The 23680-nt window shown below is 42.1% G+C and overlaps 2 non-coding genes across 2 annotated transcripts; one reads left to right on the plus strand and one right to left on the minus strand.

Moving 5' to 3' along the window:
* The first annotated feature begins 16193 nt into the window (after window positions 1-16193).
* Window positions 16194-16265, plus strand: Trnaq-cug (transfer RNA glutamine (anticodon CUG)). Its single transcript has one exon. It is a non-coding gene; the product is annotated as a tRNA-Gln (tRNA).
* A 6987-nt stretch (window positions 16266-23252) lies between these two features.
* On the minus strand, window positions 23253-23324 carry Trnaq-cug (transfer RNA glutamine (anticodon CUG)). Its single transcript has one exon. It is a non-coding gene; the product is annotated as a tRNA-Gln (tRNA).
* Window positions 23325-23680: the final 356 nt, after the last annotated feature.

Below are 23680 nucleotides of genomic sequence, written 5' to 3' on the forward strand. Positions count from 1 at the left end.
TTGTGCGCTGGTCTTTCTTTCTTTATTGCCTTCTGTTTGTCTCTACTAATTTGCTTGATTCATTGTCCGTCTGATTTTGTATTTATGTATTGGTGTCTGATTTTCCCTTCTTACACCCTTCTTTTTCTTACTTTTCTTCTCTCTCTCTCTCTCTCTCTCTCTCTCTCTCTCTCTCTCTTTTAGCTTGAACGCTTCTTAGCTTTAACGCTCGAAGCTCAAGAAATAAGATCGATGAATTGCAGTGGCTAACTAAAACAGAAGACTTTGATGTAATTGCCGTAACTGAAACATTTATTGACACCGCTAATAAAGACTTAATTTCTGAATATAATAAAGATAACTTTATATTTTTCAGTAAAGACCGAGTTAATCGTAGAGGTGGAGGAGTGGCTCTTTACGTCAAAAGTAGCTTACAGCCCGTGGATAAAACACCAAAGGACAGTACTGTAGAACACGTGAGCGTGAGTACAAACACCGATCAATTTAAAATCAACATATCCGTCACTTATAGGCCTCCAGGCCAATCACGCGAGGGTGATGAAATAATGTATAGCGTTTTGCAAAGAGCACTCCGAAACAGTGATGCATTGATTTTGGGCGATTTTAATCTACCGCATATAGACTGGCAGACACTCACGGGATCCGAGGGGGAATCGCACAGGATGTTAGACCTCGTTGAAAATAACTGCCTTAGTCAAATGGTTAGTGAACCAACGCGCGATAATAATATTCTTGATCTTGTATTAGTAACCCAAGAGAACTTAGTTGACAATGTTAGCGTTGGTGAACACCTCGGATCATGCGATCATAGACTGGTACGTCTCGACATGAGAGCTCAAACAAGGATTGCAGAGAATAGGATATTGGTTCCCAATTTTAAAAGAGCGGATCTTGAAAGAATAAGACAGTCATTAACGAAAAGTTAAAAATCCTCCGTGGTTTAATAATGAAATCAATCTTGCTCTCCAAAAGAGGAACTTGTTATATAGGCAAAAGAAAACCGATAACTCTACCGAAAATAGTACACGGTACTACGAAGCAAGACGACAAGTCAAAAGTTTAATCAAACAGGCGAAACGGAGGTACGAAGTAAACATTGCGGTAAATTGCAAGTCAGATCCTAAAAGTTTTTTTTAGATATGTAAACAACAAAAAAGAGATTCGAAGTGGGATTGGCCCATTAACTGATAATTCGGGCAATATCGTGACAGACAGCCAACGCATAGCGAACACGTTAAATTCTTATTTCGCCTCGGTTTTTAATAGTAATTCTACCGATACTGCTGCTGTTCCTAACACTATTGAAAATCCCAGTCATTCCCTCCCTGACTTTGAAATCAGTACAGATGAGGTTCTCAAAGCGCTGCAGTCACTTAAAACTAACAAAAGTCCAGGACCCGATAAAATATATCCAAAATTACTTAAAGAAATATCAAGAGAGATACTCAGACCTTTAACAATGCTGTTTAATATGTCTTTGCACCATGGTATCGTTCCTAGTGATTGGAAAATGGCTAACGTAACACCCATTTTCAAAAAAGGCGACCGAAAATTACCGGATAATTACAGGCCAATCAGCTTAACTTCAATTATTGGTAAATTATTTGAGACAATTATTCGAGATAAAGTAGTTAACTACCTAGAGTGTAATTCGCTAATCCTGGACTCGCAACATGGTTTCCGTAACAACAGATCTTGTTTGTCGAATCTATTAACGTTCTATAACGAGCTTTTTGCAGTCTATGATGTTTCTAAATCACTTGATATTATTTATTTGGACTTCCAGAAGGCGTTTGATAAAGTTCCACACTACAAGTTGCTTCATAAAATCAAGGAAATAGGCATCGGGGGTAAGCTTCACGAATGGATCAAGCACTGGCTAAGCAATAGAAAGCAAAGAGTTGTAATAAATGGAGTGACCTCCGAGTGGATGCCAGTCACTAATGGTGTCCCCCAAGGCTCTGTCCTGGGACCCGTTCTCTTCGTCATTTACATCAACGACATTGACCTTGGTCTCAATAATTTCATTAGTAAATTTGCGGACGACACGAAAATCGGCAATACGGTACTTACAGAATGTGACAGGTGGAGCCTACAAGAGGATTTGCGTAAAATATCAAATTGGTCAGTATAATGGGAAATGCCTTTTAATATAAACAAGTGTCAGACTCTGCAGGTTGGATCTAGAAATATAAAGAAGGAGTATGCAATGTGCGGCGTTGAAATTAAAAGCGTTCACTCGGTCAAAGATCTTGGCGTCACAGTCGCGTCTAACGTCAAGTTTTCCCAGCAGTGCAACGAGTCCGTTAAAAAAGCAAACAGGTTGATGGGTTTGATTAAGAGAAATTTTTCATTCAAGAATAAAGATGTTATACTACCTTTGTATAATAGTTTCGTCAGACCTCATTTGGAGTATGCCGTAAAGTTTTGGTCGCCCCACCATGCGAAAGACATTGTTAAATTAGAAGGTGTTCAGCGTAGAGCAACCAAGATGGTTCCTTCATTACGAAACAAACCCTACGAGGAAAGGCTGTCACATCTAAACCTGTTTTCTCTTGAAAAACGCCACCAAAGAGGAAAACTGATCGAGTTCTTTAAAATACTTAACGGTTTCATCAACGTGGATCCGACCAAGCTGTTTGTGATGGATGATTCGACGCGAACGAGAAATAATGGCGGTAAACTCAAATGCAGACAAATTCATTCAGATTGCACAAAATTCTTCTTCACTAATTAATGCTGTCGTTCGAGATTGTAACAGGTTACCACCATCAGTGGTGCAGTGTAACTCGATTGCATCGTTTAAGAATAATCTTGACTGCCATCTCCTCCATCTCAATGTTCACTAGGTCAGTTTCAACGCCATGGTGGCCGCATAACAACTGTCACTTAGGTTTAGGACAGACCACCTAGTTTGGGCCTTAGGGCCTGTGTGGTCTGGTTATCTATGTAATTCTCTCTCTCTCTCTCTCTCTCTCTCTCTCTCTCTCTCTCTCTCTCTCTCTCTCTCTCTCTCTCTCTCTCTCTCTCTCTCTCTCGTCACCATTACTCCTTAGTTATCCGCAGTTGCCACGACCGGAAGCAGTATATTATGTCCGGTCTGGCGGCGGAAGTTGAATGTTCTTACCCTCCCTCCTTCTCTTCCCTCCCTCTCGTTTCCCTCCTTCTCTTCCCTCCCTCTCGTTTCCCTCCTTCTCTTCCCTCCCTCCTTTCCTTCTCTCCCTCTTTCCTCCTTCGCTTTTCTCCTCTCTCTTCTTTTCCCTCCCTCCTGCCTTCATTTCCCTCCCTCCTTCAATCCCTCCTTCCCTCCCTCGCTTTTCTCTTCTCCCCTTCCTTCTTTTCCCTCCCTCCTGCCTTCATTTCCCTCCCTCCTGCCTTCTTTTGTCTCCCTCCTTCCTTCTCTCCCACTCTCGTTTTTCTCTTTCTCCTTTCCTTCCTCCCTTCCTTTATCGCTTTTCTCTTTTTCCTCCCTCTCTCTCCCTCCTCGCTTTTCTTTTATCTCCTTTCGTCCCTTCTTTTTCCTTCCATTCCTTTCGTATTTTCCTTCCCTTCCTCCTTCCCTTCAAACTTCTCCCTTTCCCTCTCCCCTTCGCTAGCCATTCCCTTCCCTCCTTCCCTTCCTTTATCGCTGTTTTTCCTTTCCTCCCTCCTTCTCATCCTCCCTCCCTCCTACTCTTCCCTCCCTTCCTCCCTCGGTTTTTTCTTCCCTCCCTCCCTTCCCTCAGTCATCTAGAATACAAATTATGACCGTTCTTTTCCTCCTCCCTCTGTTCCTTCTTTATCTTTTTCTTCCTTTTAATTCTCCTCGCTTTGTTTCTCCTCCTCTTCCTCTTTTTCTTTTAATTCTCTTTACCTTCGTTTCTGTTTTCTTTTTTTTTTGTCTTTACTGTTTTTCTTCGTGTTTCCTTTCTTTCTTTCTCTGTCTGCTTTGCTCTTTCTTCTTTTTCTTCTTCTCGTTGTTTATTCCCCCCGTTTCTTTTTCTTTTCCTTTTTTTATTTTTTTTGCTAGATCTTGTATTCGCTCTTTGTTTTATTTTATTTTGTTGTTTATTTATTTTTCGTTTTTTTCTATTTTTTTTCCTTTTTGCTTCATTATTTCTGTTTGGTCATGTTTGTTATTAATTTTTTTTTTCTTCTTTTGGGTGAGTTTTTTCATTCCTTTTTTGTTTCGCCTCTGATTTACTGCGTCTTATTTTTCTTCTTTTTTCTTTTACCCTCCCAATTTTTTTTTTTTTTTTGCCGCAACTCATCCATCCTCATCACCACACTCCTTCCTTCCTCCTCCAGTGTTCCTCTTCCTCCTCCTCCTCCTCCTCCTCCTCCTCTTCTTCTTTCTCCTCTTCTTCTCCCTCTTCATCTTCTTCTTTTTCTTTTTCCAATTGTTTTTCGTAGTCTTTTTCTCCTTTTCATTAGTCCTCTTTTTTTTCCCCATTTCTTCTCCACCCTATTTCCACTTTATAACCTCCCCTCCTTCCTCCTTCCTTCACCCTCACCCCCTCTCCTTCTTTCCTCCCTCCCTCTTCCTTACTTTCCTCCATTCCTTCGTTTTTTTTCCTTCCCTTCCTCTATTTCTTTCCTCTTTTCTTCATTCCTCTATTTCCTTTCTTTCTCCTTCATTCTCTTCTCTCTCCCTCTTTTTCTTCCCTCTCTTTCATTCCCTCCATTCCTTCCTTTTTTTCCCTCTTTCTTCTCCCTCCTTCATTCCCTCCATCCCTTCCTTTTTTCCCTCCCTCTCTTCTCCCTCCTTCATTCCCTCCAACCTTTCCTTTTTCCCTCCCTTTCTTCCTTCTTTCATTCCCTCCCTTACTTTTTCCCTCTTCTCTTCCTTCTTCATTCTCTCCATTCCATCCTTTTACCCTCCCTTTCTTCCTCCCTCTCTTCCTCCTCCTTCATTCCTTCCCTTCACCCCTACCTCTCTTGTTTTCCTCCTCCCACCATTTCATTCCTTCCTTTACCCTTCCCTTCTTTCCTCCATCCATTCCTTCCTCTCTCCACTTCCTCCCTTCCTCCCATTTTCGTCCCATTCTCTCTTTTAACCATCCCTTCTATCCTCTATTCCTTCCTGCCTCCACCTCCACTTCCTCCCTTCCTTCCTGCCGCCACCACCTCCTCCTCCTCTCCTCCACCACCTTCCCTTCCTCCCCCTCCTCCTCCACGCACCTGCCTGACCGCCGTGTCCTTCAGGCCCGGTGTTCGCTGCTGCATCTTCACAGTCGAGTGCTCAGAGCCGGCAACTTGCGGTTCTGGGGGCAGGAAGACGCCTCCCCTGGGCCTGGACACAGCTGCTCCTGGAGGGGGGGGTTCTGAGGGTCATGCGTGCTCTTTCCGCCCTCGAGTCTTCTTCAGGACACACACACACACACACACACACACACACACACACACACACACACACACACACACACACACTGGATATAGGTGCTTCAGGAGGGTTTTAAAAGGCGTTCTTCGGGGAGGTTAGGCGTTGTTTTGACATCTGTAGTAAGTCTTTGTCAAGTTCTAAGGGTAGTTCTGATTTTGTTATACGTGCATTCAAAACTTCATCAGGGTTAAAAAATGCGTTGTTGGGGTATCAGGCGTTCTTTTTCTCCGTTCAGGTTCTTGCTAGGTGTTAAAAAGACGTTCTGGTTTAGCCTTACGTTCTTTTTCTAGTTTCACAAGTCTTTCTCATGTTCTAAAATGCGGTCTTGGGATGTTATGCGTTCTTTCTCTGCCCTCAAGTTCTCGTCACGTTCTAAAAGACGTTCTGGTTGGGTCATACGTTCTTTTTTTTTTGTTTCTTAAGTCTTACTCGGGTTCTAAAATGCGTTGAGGGGTTCTGCTTTCTTTTTCTAACCTCATGTCTTTGCCAGGTTCTAAAATGCTTTCTGATTGGGTTAAACGTTCCCTTTCTGCCCACAAGCTTTCGTCAGATTCTAAAAAGCGTTCTAAAGGGTTTTGTGCTCTCTTTCTAGTTTCTTAAATTTTCGTTAAGTCCTAGAATGCGTTTTTGGGGAGTAATGCGTTCTTTCTCTATCCTCAATTTCTCGCCAGGTTCTAAAAAAGCCTTCATTCGTTTTCTCTTCACTTGTCTTTGCCTCTAAAATAAGTTCTGATTGGGTTATGCGCTTTCTTTCTGTATTCAAGTCCTCGTCAGGTTCAAAAATGCTTTCTGAAGGAGGTATGTGTTCTCTTTTCATTCTCAAGTCTTCGCCACGTTTTTAAAGGGCGTTCTGAGGTAATTCGTTCTCTCCCTCTCTCAGATCTTCGCCAAGTTCTAAAAGGCAATCTGAGGAGGTCATTCTCTCTCTTCCCATCCTTAGATTATCGTCAAATTCTGAAAGGCGTTCTGAGGAGGTCATTCGTTCTCTCACTGCCTTCAAGTCTTCATCAAGTTCTAAAATACGTTCTGGAGAGGTCATTCGTTATCTCACTGCCTTCAAGTCTTCATCAAGTTCTAAAAGGCGTTCTGAGGAGGTCATTCGTTCTTTCACTGCCTTCAAGTCTTCATCAAGTTCTAAAAGACGTTCTGAGGAGGTCATTCGCTCCCTCACTGCCTTCAAGTCTTCATCAAGTTCTAAAAGACGTTCTGAGGAGGTCATTCGTTCTCTCACTGCCTTCAAGTCTTCATCAAGTTCTAAAAGACGTTCTGAGGAGGTCATTCGTTCTCTCACTGCCTTCAAGTCTTTATCAAGTTCTAAAAGACGTTCTGGAGAGGTCATTCGTTATCTTCTTTTTCAATTCTTCGTCAAATTCTAAAGGGCGTTCTGAGGAGGTTATTCGTTATCTTCTTTTCCAATTCTTCGTCAAATTCTAAAGGGCGTTCTGAGGAGGTTATTCGTTATCTTCTTTTTCAATTCTTCGTCAAATTCTAAAGGGCGTTCTGAGGAGGTTATTCGTTATCTTCTTTTCCAATTCTTCGTCAAATTCTAAAGGGCGTTCTGAGGAGGTCATTCGTTATCTTCTTTTTCAATTCTTCGTCAAATTCTAAAGGGCGTTCTGAGGAGGTCATTCGTTCTTTCGCTGCCTCCAAGTTTTCGCCCGGAGGATCCACGCCCCGCCAGGTCCTCGGGTGGATGTGGAGGGCGCCGGTGCCTGGTTCCTCGTGGTCTGTTCCTGAAGGTGTTGCCGGCAGGGTTTAGTTTGCTCTCCTCGGGCTGTTCCCACCCTCCAAGAGTTCCTACTTCTCCTCTTCTTCCTCCTCTACTTCATCCTGTTCCTCCAATTCTTCTTCCTCTTCTTTCTTCTTTTCCTCCTCATCCTCCTCTGTTTCCTCTTTTACTACTACTACTACTACTACTACTTATACTACTACTACCCGAGGGAGGGTTGTCACGCCGCTGGAGGGCCTGGGGCCTGACGGAGGAAGTGGCGGGGGGTGGGGACGTGGGGGGGGGGGGGGTTGCTGAGTGGCGTGGCTGATGGCCCTGAAGACGGCACGCTTTCCCTAACCTTTCCCTTAGGCCTCAGCGAGACGGCGTGGCCAGGGGGCGTGGAGGGACCGCTGTGGCGTCCAAATCCGTCCGGCTGTCCAAATATGCCCGGGTCTGATCTGCACATGCGCAGAACCCAATGTTTACTAACAAAGTTTGTTATTAAACAGTGGAATGCCAGTAAATTCCGGTGTGGGGTCAAATCTCATCCCTCCGTCATAGTCCATCCCATCCGGAATACATACACAGGTGAATTTCAACACGGTACCGTGTCTATTGTCGACTGCTTGTCGGGATCTGTCCCACCCAAGTTTATTTATATTGTTATAAAGCAAATGATGACGTATGTATATATATATATATATATATATATATATATATATATATATATATATATATATATATATATATATATATATATAAACTAGGATATCAACAATCACTCTTCTTGTTGTGACCTTTCCCTTTTTGCATCACTTTTTAAGTCCTCCTGGGTACTTTTTTTTACACTTCGATGCTTCACTTAGTTACTCTGTGATAGTACAGATTGGGTTCCGCGATGTGCAGTTCAGGATGGGATGGACTATGATGGAGGGATGAGATTTGACGCCACACCGGCAAGTTGGCAGCAAAATGTCTGTTGATGCCATCTTGGCGGACATTTTTGTCCATCCTCTGTTTAACAACAAACTTTGTTTATAAACATTGGGTTCTACGCATGCGCAGATCAGACCCGGATGTACATATCTGGACAGCCGGCCAGATTTAGACGCCACACACCGCAGTGCCTCCAACGACTGTTTGTTTGGAGGCGCCTTGAATAGCCTCCTGGAATCGCTATGCAAGAGTTAGGTGGTCTGGTGGATGATTCGTGACCTCGAACTTCCTCCTGGCTCTGTTTCCTTATTCTTCTTCTCCTTTTCCATTTCTTCCCTCTTGGAATCGTTATATAGGAGTTAAAATTTAAAGCTCTTGTAAATGATTCGTGACTTGAAACTTCCTCCTATCTCCGTTCCCTCTTCTCTTCTTTTTCCTCTCTTCCTTACTTGTCTTACTCATTCTCTCCATTCTTCACTTCCTTATATTTTCCTCTCCTTTCCTTTCCTTCTTATCCCTTCTCCTTTTCTGCTTCTCCGTATATTTTTATCTATTTTTTTCCTCCTCCTCCTCCTCCTCCAGACTTCTTCCAAGGTATATATAAGAACTGGGATGCCCACATCCCCAGTGATGTTATATACCTGGACTTTCAGAAAGCCTTCGACAAGGTACCGCACGAGCGACTCTTTAAGAAACTTCACTCGGCGGGCAATGGAGCCAATCTGATCGCGTGGATAAGAGATTGGCTCACCGACAGAAAACAACGAGTACTACTCAACGGACAGCCTTCCGATTGGCTTCCAGTCACTAGTGGAGTGCCTCAAGGGTCAATGCTGGGACCCATTCTCTTCATCATATATATCAACGACCTCGAATCAGGACTGAAATCCACAATATCGAAATTTGCTGATGACACTAAGGTGGGGGGAAAGGCCCTCACAAAACCGACTGCGAAATCATTCAGAAAGACCTCAATCACATTATCGAATGGTCGGAAAAATGGCAAATGTCCTTTAATGTTGACAAATGCAAAGTCATGCACATTGGGTCCAGAAATAGTAACCACACATACATCATGAATGGGAGACCTCTGCAAGCGATGCAGGAGGAAAAGGATCTTGGAGTCACTATCAGCAGTGACCTGAAACACGCGAATCACTGTAAAAAAGCATACAACAAAGCCAACACTATGCTCGGGTTCATAGCGAGGAACTTCGAGTGTAAAACGCCAGACGTGATTCTATCCTTGTATAATTCCATGGTAAGACCGCACCTCGAGTATGCAGTACAGTTCTGGTCTCCTAATTACAGAAAGGACATTGATTTACTGGAAAGGATTCAACGACGTGCCACGAAAATGATGCCAACCTTAAGGGCTCAACCGTACGAGGAACGACTCAAGCGACTCAACCTCTTTACATTGGAGAAAAGACGCCTACGAGGGGATATGATTCAAGTCTTCAAGTATCTGAAAAAATTCAATAACGTCGATTACTCCAATTTCTTTGAATTGCAAACCAACTCAAGAACTAGAAATAACGGTTTGCCCATTCAGTCTAGTCGATGTAACACAGACATCGGAAGGAGTTTCTTTTCAAACCGAGTCATCCGTCACTGGAACAATCTTCCTTCAGAAGTAGTAAATGCGAATACTATCAACTCCTTCAAATATAGAATCGACCGTCACTTCGCTGCGTCGGGAGTAAACTGAATATTGAGTTGCTTTCATCTGCTCCTCAATATCGAGGTGCTTTCATCTGCTCCTCAATGTCGAGGTGCTTTCATCTGCTCCCCAGGCCCCAGGCTGTCGAGCAGATTAAATCACCAAAGCGGGCAACCTCGTAATGAGCCAATAGGCTTTCTGTTGCCTGCATTTCCATGTTTCCATGTTTCCATGTTTCCTCTCTCAGCCCCCTTGGAAGTCATCATGTTCATTCTTCCTCGTATCATCCTCCGGGTCTGTCTGTCTCCTCTGACTTTCCTATCAAGTTTCCAGGTTTCTCTTCAATTTTCTAGGGCAAAGTCATTTTTACGAGCAGACATTTGTAAATATGTTGTTTGTTCCCCTTCGTAATGCTTGTTGCCTTGATTTGTCTTCGTCTGTTTGTTGTTCTTGTGATAGTTGGATTGTGATACATCGACTTGGACTACTTATATTTTTTTCTCTGTAATGGTAGTCAATTTTGCTGGTCGGTTTTTGCTTTTGTTATTTTTGTCTATTGTTTTGCCTTTTAGTAATTTTTTAATCGATAGTTTCTCATATTTTCTAACGGTTCCCGTCTGCCTTAAACATGTTTCCATTAGTTTTCTGTTATAAAACTAGTCTTTTTTCTTGGGCATTATTATTTTAAGCCGATATCCTTTTTGTATTCACTTGACTAATTAGATTGTTTTCCTTTTCTTATTTCTTTCGTCTGTTTTAAGTTTATTTTCATCTGTTTCTTGATTTTATGCGACCTTGATTGTGGAACGTCGACTTAAATCTTTCCCTTTGTTACAGAAGTGTTGCCATATCGTTTTTTGTACGGCTGTTCGCTTTAATGTTACAAGCAAAGATTAGTTTTTCGCTGGACGCAGGTTGTACTCTTATCTGCTGTAAACCAATTTATGTCTTGTTCTCGCTCGAGTTCCATGTTGGAGCATTGACTTGCCTCTTCCCCTTTGTTACGACAACGCTGGGTCGTTCTCCAGGGCTGGCTGCTTGTATTCTGGGCGGGGCAGGGCGGGGCGGGGCGCGGCGGAGTTATGTGCAGCGGGGCGGGGTGGGGCGAGGTTGTGTTGTGTGGAGTGGCTGGAGTGGGACTGGTGGATGGGGTTGGGTGGAGTAGGGCGTGGAGTTATGGAAGTTTTATTTGGTTATTTTGTTTATTTGCTTGTTTTTAGGTAGTTAGTTAGTAAGTTATGTATGTATATAGATAGGTAGATAGATAGGTAGGTGGGTAGTTAATTAATCAGTCAGTTAATTAGTTTTGTATGTGCAAGTTCTATTCTGTTCGTGGGTATTTTAGTGGTTGGCCCTGTCGTTTGTGAAGCAGGCGGGTTTATTTATAGTAACGGTGGACTGTTGCATTGGTGTTATAGTGACGTTTGATTACTGCTGTGTTACTTCGGGTTCACGGGCGCTATTTACACACACACACACACACACACACACACACATCAGGACCAGTAAGTAGCGGGCTTTTTTTTTTCATTATTGCTGTAAACACACACACACACACCCACACCCACACACACACACACACACACACCCACCCACACACACACACACACACACACACACACACACAAGCAAAGCACAATACCCTCGCTGAACTTTTTCCTCCTCTTCCTCCCCTTCCAACACGTCCCTCTCTGCCTACTCATTACACCCCCCCCTCCCCCCTCCCCTCCTTCATCCTTCTTCCTACTCCTTCCTCCCCAACTCCTCCCTCCCCTTCCTACTCCCCCTCACTCCCTACTTTCCCTCCCTCCCACTTCCCTCGCTTTTCATTCAAGTCTCCTTCAAGCACACCTTTACCTTTCTCCTCCTCCTCCTCCTCCTCCTCCTCCAGCGTCGGGGTCACCGCTGGACGCCTCATCTTTATGGTTGACTGGTTGGCTGTGGTTTGTGGTTCCTCTTCCTCTTTTTTTCCTTCCATCTTCCTTCCTCCCTCCTTCTTCCTCTCTTCCCCTTCCTATCCCCCCTTCACTCTTCCTCCTCCTACTACTACTTTGCCTCTCCCTCCCCCTTCCCCGTGCAATTCCCTACTCATTCTTCCTCCTCCTCCTCCTCCTCCTCCTCCTTCAGCTGTTCTCATGATTGTGGCGACCAGCTTTTTTTTTTCTTTCCTGTTTTTCTTTTTCTTCCTGAGTTTCTTACTTTCTGACTTTCTTGGGAATATCGCTTGAGGTTGATCGCCCTTTAAAACAATTAGTCGATTTGGGTTTCTCTTTATTTTTTGTTCTTAACTTTTTATTATACGTTTTCATTATTATCTATCTACTACTTTATCACTACTACTACTACTACTACTACTACTACTACTACTACTACTACAAACTACTACCACTACTACTACTACTACTACTACTACTACTACTACTACTACTACTACTAGCTATTCGCTTTCATTTCTGTAAAAGGAAATTCCAGCGTGTGTGTGTGTGTGTGTGTGTGTGTGTGTGTGTGTGTGTGTGTGTGTGTGTGTGTGTGTGTACAAACTAGGCTTGGTAACGACCACAGCAGTATGTAGAGCATAAAGACCTCTCCTCCTCCTCCTCCTTCCTCCTCTTCCTCCTCCTCCTCCACCTCCTCTCCCTCCTCCTCCTCCTCCTCCTCCTACTTTTCCTCCTCCTCCTCCTCCTCTTTGTGCGTGTTTATTTGTAGCAGCTGCGGGGAGGAATAATAAGAGGGGGAGGGGAAAGGAAAATGAGGAGGGAGGAAGGAAGGAAATAGGAGAGGGAGGAAGGAGGAGGAGGAAGAGGAGGAGGAGGAAAAGGAGGAAGTTTATTGGTCAGCAGAATGACCTGCAAATCGTTCTTGAAAGTTACTCCAAACAACAACAACAACAACAACAGCAACAACTACTACTACTACTACTACTACTACTACTACTACTACTACTACTACTACTACTATTACAAAATCAATACTAACAACAACAGCAGCAGCGTTACCACCACCACCACCACCATCATCACTTCTGCTACCATCATCATATCACCACCACCACCACCACTAACATATCCTTCATCACCACTTCATCACCACCACTTTTTTTGTTTGTTTGTTTATTTGTTTCCGAGAATGTTTAACACGTGACTCGGTTTGCTTTTTTGTTAGTTTGGGTTCTGTATGAATCGGCTTTTATTTATCTATCTGTCATATCTGTCTATCTATCTGGACTTTTTTTTTATTCTTCAGACTTTTTTTGCTGTAGTTTTGCCCTTCATTTGCTTTCCTTACGTTATCTATCCATCATATAAACAAACAATAAAAAATGGTGGTTATGACGTGGTGATGAAGGATATGTTAGTGGTGGTTGTGATGATGGCAGAAGTGATGGTGGTGGTGGTGGTGGTAACGTTGCTGCTGTTGTTATTATTGATTGTGTAGTAGTAGTAGTAGTAGTTAGTAGTAATAGTAATAGTAGAAGTAGTAGTTGTTGTTGCTGTTGTTGTTGTTGTTGTTGTTGCTGCTGTTGTTGTTTGGAGTAATTTCAAGAACAATTTGCAAGTCATTCTGCTGACCAATAAACTTCCTCCTCCTCCTCCTCTTCCTCCTCCTACTCTCTCTCCTATTCCCTTCCTTCCTCCCTCCTCATATCCCCTTCCCTTCCCCCTCTTGTCTATTTATTCGGTGATGTTGGTTACGTTCATTTACATATTTACATAACAATTCGTGGGTTACTTTCTTAAGCGTATTGGACTCCCGTTATGATTATTTACCAAGGCCACAGAGAAGATTAACTGTTTTCTTGGGTGACTCTTCCATGCTAGCTGCAGGAGTCGTGTAAAACTATCACTAGGATCACAAAACAGTCTGAAAATCCCGTTAACTTCCACGAGAGTATTTTGAAACAGGTGAAATGAGGTGAAGATACGTTTCAGAATACGGGCTCAGGTTAGTGGCGGCCATTTCTAGTGCCTTAAGATTTCATACACCAAAATAAGAAAGGGAAGACAAAAAACAAGAAAGGGAAGACAAAAAATAAGAAAGGAAAGACAAAAATAAGAAAGGGAAGAAAAATAAGAACGGGAAGAAAAAAATAAGAAAGGGAAGACAAAAAATAAGAAAGGGAAGACAAAAAATAAGAAAGGGAAGACAAAAAGTACGAAAGGGAAGACAAAAAATAAGAAAGGGAAGACAAAAAATAAGAAAGGGAAGACAAAAAATAAGAAAGGGAAGACAAAAAGTACGAAAGGGAAGACAAAAAATAAGAAAGGGAAAACAAAAAATAAGAAAGGGAAGACAAAAAGAACGAAAGGGAAGACAAAAAAATAAGAAAGGGAAGACAAAAATAAGAAAGGGAAGAAAAATAAGAACGAGAAGAAAAAAGTACGAAAGGGAAGACAAAAAATAAGAAAGGGAAGACAAAAAGTACGAAAGGGAAGACAAAAAATAAGAAAGGGAAGACAAAAAATAAGAAAGGGAAGACAAAAAATAAGAAAGGGAAGACAAAAAATAAGAAAGGGAAGACAAAAAATAAGAAAGGGAAGACAAAAAATAAGAAAGGGAAGACAAAAAATAAGAAAGGGAAGACAAAAAATAAGAAAGGGAAGACAAAAAATAAGAAAGGGAAGACAAAAATAAGAAAGGGAAGACAAAAATAAGAAAGGGAAGAAAAATAAGAACGGGAAAAAATAAGAAAGGGAAGACAAAAAATAAGAAAGGGAAGACAAAAATAAGAAAGGGAAGACAAAAATAAGAAAGGGAAGAAAAATAAGAACGGGAAAACAAAAAAATAAAAAAGGGAAAACAAACAATAAGAAAGGGAAGACAAAAAATAAGAAAGGGAAGACAAAAATAAGAAAGGGAAGAAAAATAAGAACGGGAAAACAAAAAAATAAGAAAGGGAAAACAAAAAATAAGAAAGGGAAGACAAAAAGTACGAAAGGGAAGAAAAAAATAAGAAAGGGAAGACAAAAATAAGAAAGGGAAGAAAAATAAGAACGGGAAGACAAAAATAAGAAAGGGAAGACAAAAAATAAGAAAGGGAAGACAAAAAGTAAGAAAGGGAAGACAAAAAGTACGAAATAAGTTTTCTCCTTTTCTCTCTTCATCATGACTTAGTGGCCGGTATTATGAGACACTTTCGCTTCTCACATCAACTATTTCTAAAGGTCAAAGAAGGGATCAATCGGGTTCTAATGAGTGTTTTTTTAGGTTCACGGTACAGAGGAAGGGTCAAACTACCACCAGGGTCATAAAACTACCCCTGGAAATGCCCACAACTCCTACGAAAGCCTTGTCAAATATGTGTTTCCTTAGGTTCACGGTACAGAGGAAGGGTCAAACTACCACCAGGGTCATAAAACTACCCCTGGAAATGCCCACAACTCCTACGAAAGCCTTGTCAAATATGTGAACTTGGGCGACGAAATGTTTTAAAATACGATCCCATATATCTCAAAACATGGATGGGAAAATAAATACGAAACATGTTCAATAGCAGAAACATTTCCCGGAGATAAATATACTTTTGTTTTTTTTATGGGATGAGAAAGTAGCCTTTTTTTCATATATAAACCCTTTAGTCAGTGTCCTTATACCGGAAAAAAATAACAGAAAATAAGAACATAATTATAAGACTTTGAAGAAATATTAATAAGTAAAGAAAGTACCATAGAAGAAAGGGAAGACACCAAAAATTAAGGGAAGACAAGAAAAGAAAAGGAAAAAAATAAAGGAAGGCAAAAAAATAGAAGACAAAAAGAAAGGGAAGATAATAGAAGTAAGGGAAGACAATAGAAAGAAAAGGCAAAAGAAAGGGATACGAAAAAAAGGGAAGACAAAAAATAAGAAAGGGAAGACAGAAAGGAAAACAAAAAAGTAAGAAGGGGAAGAAAAAGAAATGGAAAACAAAAAAATTGAAAGGGAGGACAAAATATAAGAAAGGGTAGACCACAGAAGATAAGAAGGGGAAGAAAAAAAATGGAAGACAAAAAAAAGAAAAGGAAGACAAAATAAAAAAGGAAAGAACAGAAAATAAGAAGGGGAAAAGAAAAGAAAGGGAAGACAAAAAAAGAAAATGAAGACAAAAAATAAAAGAAAGGAAGACAAAAAAAGGAAGGAAAGAGAAACGAGAGAGAAGACAAAAGATAAGAAAAGGAAGACAGCAAAAATAAGAAAGGGAAGACAAAAAATAAAAAGAAAAGTTAAAACAAACGAAAAGGAAAACAACAAAAAGTAAGAAAGAATGGACAAAAGAAGACATCAAAAATAAGAAAGGAAAGGAAATAAATAAAGAAAAGAAAGAGAAAAGAAAGGAAAAACAAAAACAAAGAAGAGGGAAGACAAAATATTAAAAGGGATGACAACGAAAAATAAGAAAGGAAAATTGCAAAAGAAAAGAAACAAAAACAATAAGGAAAAGAGGGATCAAAACAAAAGACAAATAAAAACAAAGTAAAAGGAATCGGGTGAGTGTGTGCCAGGCTCCGGTGTAAATGAGTCACCTTGCCAAACAGGTTCCGTCAGCGGGTCCCATGGTGTAATGGTTAGCACTTTGGACTCTGAATCCAACAATCCGAGTTCGAGTCTCGGTGGGACCTTCGAAGTTCTTTTGGCGGTGAAGGTTGACGACGAACTCATTTATGGGTGGGTGTGGCGGCGAGAGGGAGGGAGAGAGGAAGAAAAAGGAAGTGACAAAGAGAGGAAGGGAGAGTCTGGGGTTTAAATTTGTCTGGTGAACAACGGAAGGAGAGAGTGAGAGAAGGAAAGAGAGAGGAAGGGTGGAGGATTTTACAGAGAGGAAGGAGGACAGGGAAGAGGCAGGAATGTGGAGATGGAACAAAGTAGAAGAATGAAAGGGGAAGGGAAAGGGGAAGGGCATTATCATCTAAAGTGTGAAAGATTGTGTTCTTGTTGAGAGAGAGGGAGGGGGGGGAGGAGAAGGTGTGGAATGCATATATTTGTAGTTAAAGATTTGTGTTTATACCTGGAGAGGAAGAGAAAAGGGGATGAGGGCAAGAAGGAAGGGCGGAAGTTAAGTATATTTGTTTTTTGAGATATAAAAGACGAGGGAAAGAGGAAGGGGAATGGAAGGAAGAAAGAGATGTGTTTTCAACTAGAGAATGAGGAGTCAGAGAGGAGTATAGGGAGAAAGGAAGAGGAATGCTTTTAACTACGGTAAGATGAGTAAAAAAAGAAAGGAAGAAGAGTGCTTTTAACTTGAGTAAGATGAGTAAGAAAAGGAGTAGAGGGAGAAAGGAAGAGTAGTGTTTTAACTAGCGAAGGAGGAGTAAAAGAGGAGTAGAGGGAGATAGGAAGTGAAGTATACTATTAATTTGTGAAAGAGGTGCAAGAAAATACTGGAGGAAGAAAGGAAAGGGAAGAAGGCGGGTGCTTGCATATGTAGAGAAAGAGGTGGGAGAAAAGTGACCATGGAGGGACAGGTCAAGATGGGCGTGGTGGTGGTGGTAGTGGTGGTGGTGGTAGTGTTGGTGATGGTGGTAGTGGTGGTGGTGACGCATGAATGGAAGGGAGAGTCCAGTGTGAGGGAAGTGAAAGTGAAAGTTCCTCTCGCCCTACACACACACACACACACACACACACACACACACACACACACACACACACACACACAGACACACATGCAAGTTAGGTTTTTCCGTGGTCATTCAGCTTTCATTGATTATTCAAGTTTTTTTTTTCTTTCAATCTCGCCACTATTACAATCTCTCTCTCTCGTTCATTTCTGCTCCACCAATACGTTTTCTTTCATTGTTTGTTTCGTTTATGTATATTATTTTCGTAGGTTTCATCCCCATCATGTATTTCTATGGGTCACTTTTAACTTTGTATTTATTTGTGTGGAAGGAGAAAGGGAAGACACAAACAAATTAAAGGAAGACAAAAAAGCAAAGGAAAACAAAATAAGAAGACAGAAAGAAAGGGTAGATTATTTCTGTCTTTACTTCAATCATCTTTGGCTTTAACTTGTACCTTATATTCATACCACTTTTTCCGTGTTTTGTTCTTTTCATATTTTTACTAAGTATTCTTTTCTCTAACATTCCACATATACTTTTTCCAATATTTCCTTGTTTTCTTGATATTTTTACTCATTAACGTCTTTTCTTTAAGCCTTTACATCCATTTTTTTTATCAATATTTTCGTGTTTTCTTCATCTATTGGGGGAAATTTAAGCGTTTACTCCATTAAAAGTGACAGACTTATGCTTATTTTTATCACTTTTAGTTCTCTGTTGTTTGGTTGGAAATGAAAAGTTGTGCCGGTTATTTGCATTTTTTACTGAATTATCACTTTCCTCAGACTCTATTTAGCGTTAGTTAGGCCACACTTAGATTATGCTGTCCAATTTTGGTGCCCACACTACAGAATGGACATCAACTTGCTAGAATCAGTTCAGAGGAGGATGACCTAGATGATTCAGGGGCTGAGGAACCTCCCATCTCAAAATAGGCTGAAACATCTAAACTTACATTCACTAGAGAGACGAAGAGTGCGGGGAGATCTGATAGAAGTATTCAAATGGGTCAAGGGTTAAACAAAGGCGATATAAGTAAAGTACTGAGAATTAGCCAGCAGGATAGAACTCGCAGTAATGGATTTAAATTAGAAAAGTATAGATTTAGGAGAGATATAGGCAAGCATTGGTTTAGTAATAGGGTGGTGGGGGAATGGAATAGACTCAACAATCACATAGTTAGTGCAGGGACGATAGCTTGTTTTAAGAGTAGACTGGAAAGCTACATGGACGAGGACGACAGGTGGCAGTGAGGTGTGGATGCAGTAAGGTGACAGGGTACTGGTGCGTGCCTAGTACCGCCGGTATAACGAGGATCAACCCTGTACCTGTAACCCATGAAACTACCCCTCACCCATCGTGAGTAGTGGGGGGGATTCTGAAGCTGCCCTGTGTAGGCCACCCGGCCTCTTGCAGTCTCCCTATGTTCTTATGTTCTTATGTTTACATACATTTTTTCCTAGTATTTCCTTTGTTTTCTTCATATTTTTACTTAATGATTTTTTTCCATAACCTTCTTCATATTCTTTTACCAATATTTTCTTTGTTTTCGTCATATTTATACTCAGTGACCTCTTTACTAACTACTACTTCACTTTTTATCAGCAACACTTTTCACTTATCACTTTTTACTAACAACATACTTTAACATATACTTTTATCACATTTCCTTGTTTTATTCATATTTTTACTTTAATCTCTTTTTTCTAATCTTTGCATATACTTTTATCAATATTTCCGTTATTCTTTTTTTCTAACCTTTTACATATGATTTTACCAATAGTTCCGTGGTTTCCAATATCTTTTAGGGGAGTTTTAAGCATTTATTATAAGAAAGGCGGCATCTATACTTATTTATTTTTATGCTGATTAATACCTTATCTCGACTTCTCACCCTCATTCCTACTCTTGGTTATTTTTCTTACATATCAGTAGAAATGAGGTCGATAGTTATCAGTGTTTAAATGTGACAGTTAATAGGAGGAGATGTAGGAAAGAAACTGAAGGGAGGAGAGGGAGGGGGAAGAAGAGGTGTAGAGAGGGGGAACGAAAGAGGAGGGAGGAGGTGCTGCTGACGAGGGAGATGTTTAGAAGAATAGATGAGGGAGAGGGGAAGGAGGGAAGTAGGAAAATAATGTGCTGGAAGGAGGAGAAATGAGGAGGAGGAAAAGGGAGGTGTTGGAAGAAAGAAAAGAGGAAGAGACGGGAATAGGAGGTGCTGGTAGGAAGAATAGAAGAGGGTGAAGAAGGAGATAAAAGAATGGAGAGAGGAAAGAGGAAAAAGGGAGTGATAATGGAACGAGAGAGGAGAGGGGGAGAATGAAGGGGTAACTGAGAATGGAGGAGGGAGAGAAGAGATAGGGAAGATCGGAAGAATGGAAGAGTGAGAGAGGAGAAAGGAGTGAGAGGGGAGGAGAAAGAGGAACAGAATTAAGGGGATGAGATGTAGGGCCTTTTCCTAGAATCCCGTTAATCCTATTTTTATACACGCGTAGGTGGAGCACTGATGATGATGATGATGAGGAGGAGGAGGAGGAGGAGGAGGAGGATAATGGTGACGGTGATGATGGTGAGTGAAGCTGAAGGTTGTGGTGAAGGCTGGGGTCGAGTGGCAGAGGTGGCGATAAGAGTGAGGTGTCGGTGATAACAGGTAGACAGACCTCACCTGGAGCCTGTCACCACCACCACCACCACCACCGCCACCTGAGATATGGAGGCTGCTGGTGGTGATGGTGGTGATGATGACGATGATGCGGAGGAGGAGGAGGATAGGGAGGAGAGGGAGGAATAGAGAGAGAGAGAGAGAGAGAGAGAGAGAGAGAGAGAGAGAGAGAGAGAGAGAGAGAGAGAGAGAGAGAGAGAGAGAGAGAGAGCGCCTACTTGACCTGACGCAGAAATATATACAAACGCACGCACGCACGCCACGACTCCTCACATTCATTTCCGGTGACTAAAATTACACGACATTGGAAACCTCTTGGCGGCCGCGACTCAAGGGGCCACCCACGCCCCCCCACACGCCCCCCCACGCCCCCCACAGACCCCCCACATGTTCCCCAATTTCCCTCCCCCCTCTTCTGCGACACGTCAAACCCAGGAACAAGGACAATCTAATCCCTTGACAGAAGCTTTTAAGTTGTTCATGGGAATCCCCCTTTATTGACCCAGGCCCCCCATCCCCTCCCCCACCTCCCCCTTCACCCCTTACTCCACCCACCCCCCTTTACCAGCCCCCCACCCAGTCCTCTCTTGACCTGACTGTGCTGCCTCTTTGGGTAAATACACGGGGGTCATCATGCGTGACCTGACCTCATGTATTCATCTGGTGGTCAGGGGGAGGCTGGCGCGACGGGAGAGAGCGAGGGAGAGAAAGGAGGGCGAAGGGAGAATGGAGAGAGGTTAACTTGGATGGTTTTCCCTTGCTACTGGTTTTCCTCTCGCCCCTTCTCTTTCCCCCTCTCTTCTCTCCTCCTCCTCCTCCTCTTCTCTTCTCTGTTCGCCTCCTCTTTTGTCTTCTCTCCTCGCCTCTCATCTCCTCTCCTGCGAAAGCGAAGATAAGGAGGAAAAGGAGAGAAGATAATAGATGAGGAATAAAAATGGAAGAGGAAAAGAAAAGTAAGGAAAGAAAGAGGAGAGAAAAAGGAAGAGAAACAAAGCATAGGATAAAGAAAAAGCTCTCTCCTCTCGTCCTCTTCTCTTCTCTCCTCTTCTCTGCTCTCCTCTTCTCTTCTCTCCTCTGCTCTTCTTTCCTCCTCTCCTCGTCTCCTAGATATAGAGGAAGAGAAGATGATTGAAGGAGAATATAAAGGAAGCGTAAAAAAAGTAAGGAAAGAAAGAATAGAGAAACAAAGCATAGGATAAAGAAAAAGCTCTCTCCTCTCCTCTCCTCTCCTCTCCTCTGCTCATCTTTCCTCCTCTCCTCCCCTCTTCACGCTCCGCCAGTCTCCCAGCAAACAAAACACGTCCGTCGTAAGGGCTGCAGCGAGGGGGGTGACGGAGAGGTGGTGGGGGCGAGGAGAGAGGCGTGGAAGGGGAGATGAGTGGCGGCGGGGAGATAGATGGGCGGGAAGGGGCGGTGCAGAAGGTGACTTGGGCGACTCGTGGTTACTCTCAGGTCCTCAAATAACCTCGCCGATACGCACGTGGCGGGGCCTTGGGTGCATAGATAGCAACACGAGACGAGACCATGGACCAGACTACACATACTTGTTCTTTTTAGTCTATTTAGGTCTCCCTTACCTCAGACACACGCCGCCCTACGCTCCCTATCCCCTCTTTGGCCCTCCCACACTCCCTTACACACGTGGCGGGGTCTTGGCTGCATAGATAGCGACACATGACTAAACTACACTGACTTTTACCTTTAAGTTTATTATGATCTTGCGTTTACCGTACCTCAGACACGCCGCCCTACGCTCCCTATTACCTCTTTGCCCTTCCCATACTCCCTTGCACACGTGGCGGGGTCTTGGCTGCATAGATAGCGACACATGACTAAACTACACTAACTTTTACCTTTTAGTTTATTATGATCTTGCGTTTACCGTACCTCAGACACGCCGCCCTACGCTCCCTATTACCTCTTTGCCCTTCCCATACTCCCTTACACACGTGGCGGGGTCTTGGCTGAATAGATAGCAACATAAGGCTACATTACACTAACTTTTACCTGTAAGTTTATTGATCTTGCGTTTACCGTACCTCAGACACGCCGCCCTACGCTCCCTATTACCTCTTTGCCCTTCCCATACTCCCTTACACACATGGCGGAGTCTTGGCTGAATAGATAGCAACATGAGGCTACATTACATTAAATTTTACCTTAAGTTTATTGATCTTGCTTTTTCCGTACCTCAGACACGCCGCCCTACGCTCCCTATTACCTCTTTGCCCTTCCCACACTCCCTTGCACACGTGGCGGGGTCTTGGCTGCATAGATAGCAACATGAGGCTACATTACACTAACTTTTACCTGTAAGTTTATTATGATCTTGCTTTTTCCGTACCTCAGACATTTTTTTCTTTTTTACAACAAAGGAGACAGCTCAAGGGCACAAAAAAAAGGAAACAATATTAAAAAAAAGCCCGCTACTCGCTGATCCTACAAAAAAAAAAAATCAAAAGAGGTGGTCGAAAGAGATGTCAATTTCGGGAGACATGCCGCCCTATACGCTCCCGGTCCCCTCATTGGCCTTCCCACGCTCCCTTACACACGTGGCGGGGTCCTAGATGCATAGATTTCAACACTTCCTTTTACCTTTTAGTCTATTTATATCTTCCTTTTACCGTGTTCTTACCGCAGACACGCCGCGACCGCGACCTCCCCGTCCCCGCTTTGGCCTTCCTATACCCCTTACACGCGTGGCAGGGTCGTGGATGCATAGATACCAACACAAGGCTAGACTACACATACTTTTTACCATATTCTTACCTCAGACACACGCTGCTCCACTTACCCCAACTCTGATTAGGCGGGCAAATATCACAAGTTAAGAAGTCTATTACTCCAATATATACTGTATACGTATATTGTATAATTATAGACTGTAGGATAAGCTTGTAGGGTAAGCTTCCAAATAGGTGTCCTCAGGGATTAGATCACCTTTAACTCTTGAACACCATGCCATACTAATATTTTCTATACCTGTGTGGCCTTGTTTAAAAAAAAAAAAATAAAGAATTAAGGATAGAAGGAATAAAGTGGAAAATAGATACATAATTAAATAGAGATTAAAGGAAATAAAGTAAATAGATACATGCGTAATTACAAGTTGAAGGGAATAGAGTAGATCTATACATGATTGAAATATATAAGGTCTGGCTTATTAATAGGAACAAAATTGAGAGAAAATAAAGTAATTATTATAGTAAGAGAGCACTACAGGTTGGCCCGTTTTACTTCTTTCTTCTGTCTGCGTGTCTGCTTGTCATTGAATTCCTTTTATTGAGCCACATCCTGAGCCTCGTAAGACTTCCTCCCCTCCCTTGCGTCAGTGCGCCTCTTCATCTTTAAGGTTCCTGCAGCAGCCCGCCACCAAAATAGTGTTCAGGTCCCACCGAGACTCGAACTCGGATTGTTGGATTCAGAGTCCAAAGTGCTAACCATTACACCATGGGACCGTGTTGAGGCGAGAGGGTAACTTTAATGTGAAATCTTGCAAGAGTGCGGAAATAAATAAATACATCCATGACTATGAAATAACAAACACATTAACGAATAGACAAATGCATGATAAATAGATTAACAAAGAATAATTGAAGAGGTAAGAAAAATAAGAGTAACAAATATAGCATAGACAGACATGTAAAGCAAAAAAATTACTAAACGATAAAGATAGATACTAATGATATTTATGTGAAAGAAAGTGACAAACAAGTGAGAAATGAAAATGAAAGTAAGAAACAAAAAGCTTTAGTACATAAACGAACAATAAAGAAAGTGATTAATAGATAAATGGTATAGGTGAAAATAAAAG

The sequence above is a fragment of the Eriocheir sinensis genome, chromosome 13, assembly GCF_024679095.1.
Source record: "Eriocheir sinensis breed Jianghai 21 chromosome 13, ASM2467909v1, whole genome shotgun sequence".
Classification (NCBI taxonomy): domain Eukaryota; kingdom Metazoa; phylum Arthropoda; class Malacostraca; order Decapoda; family Varunidae; genus Eriocheir; species Eriocheir sinensis.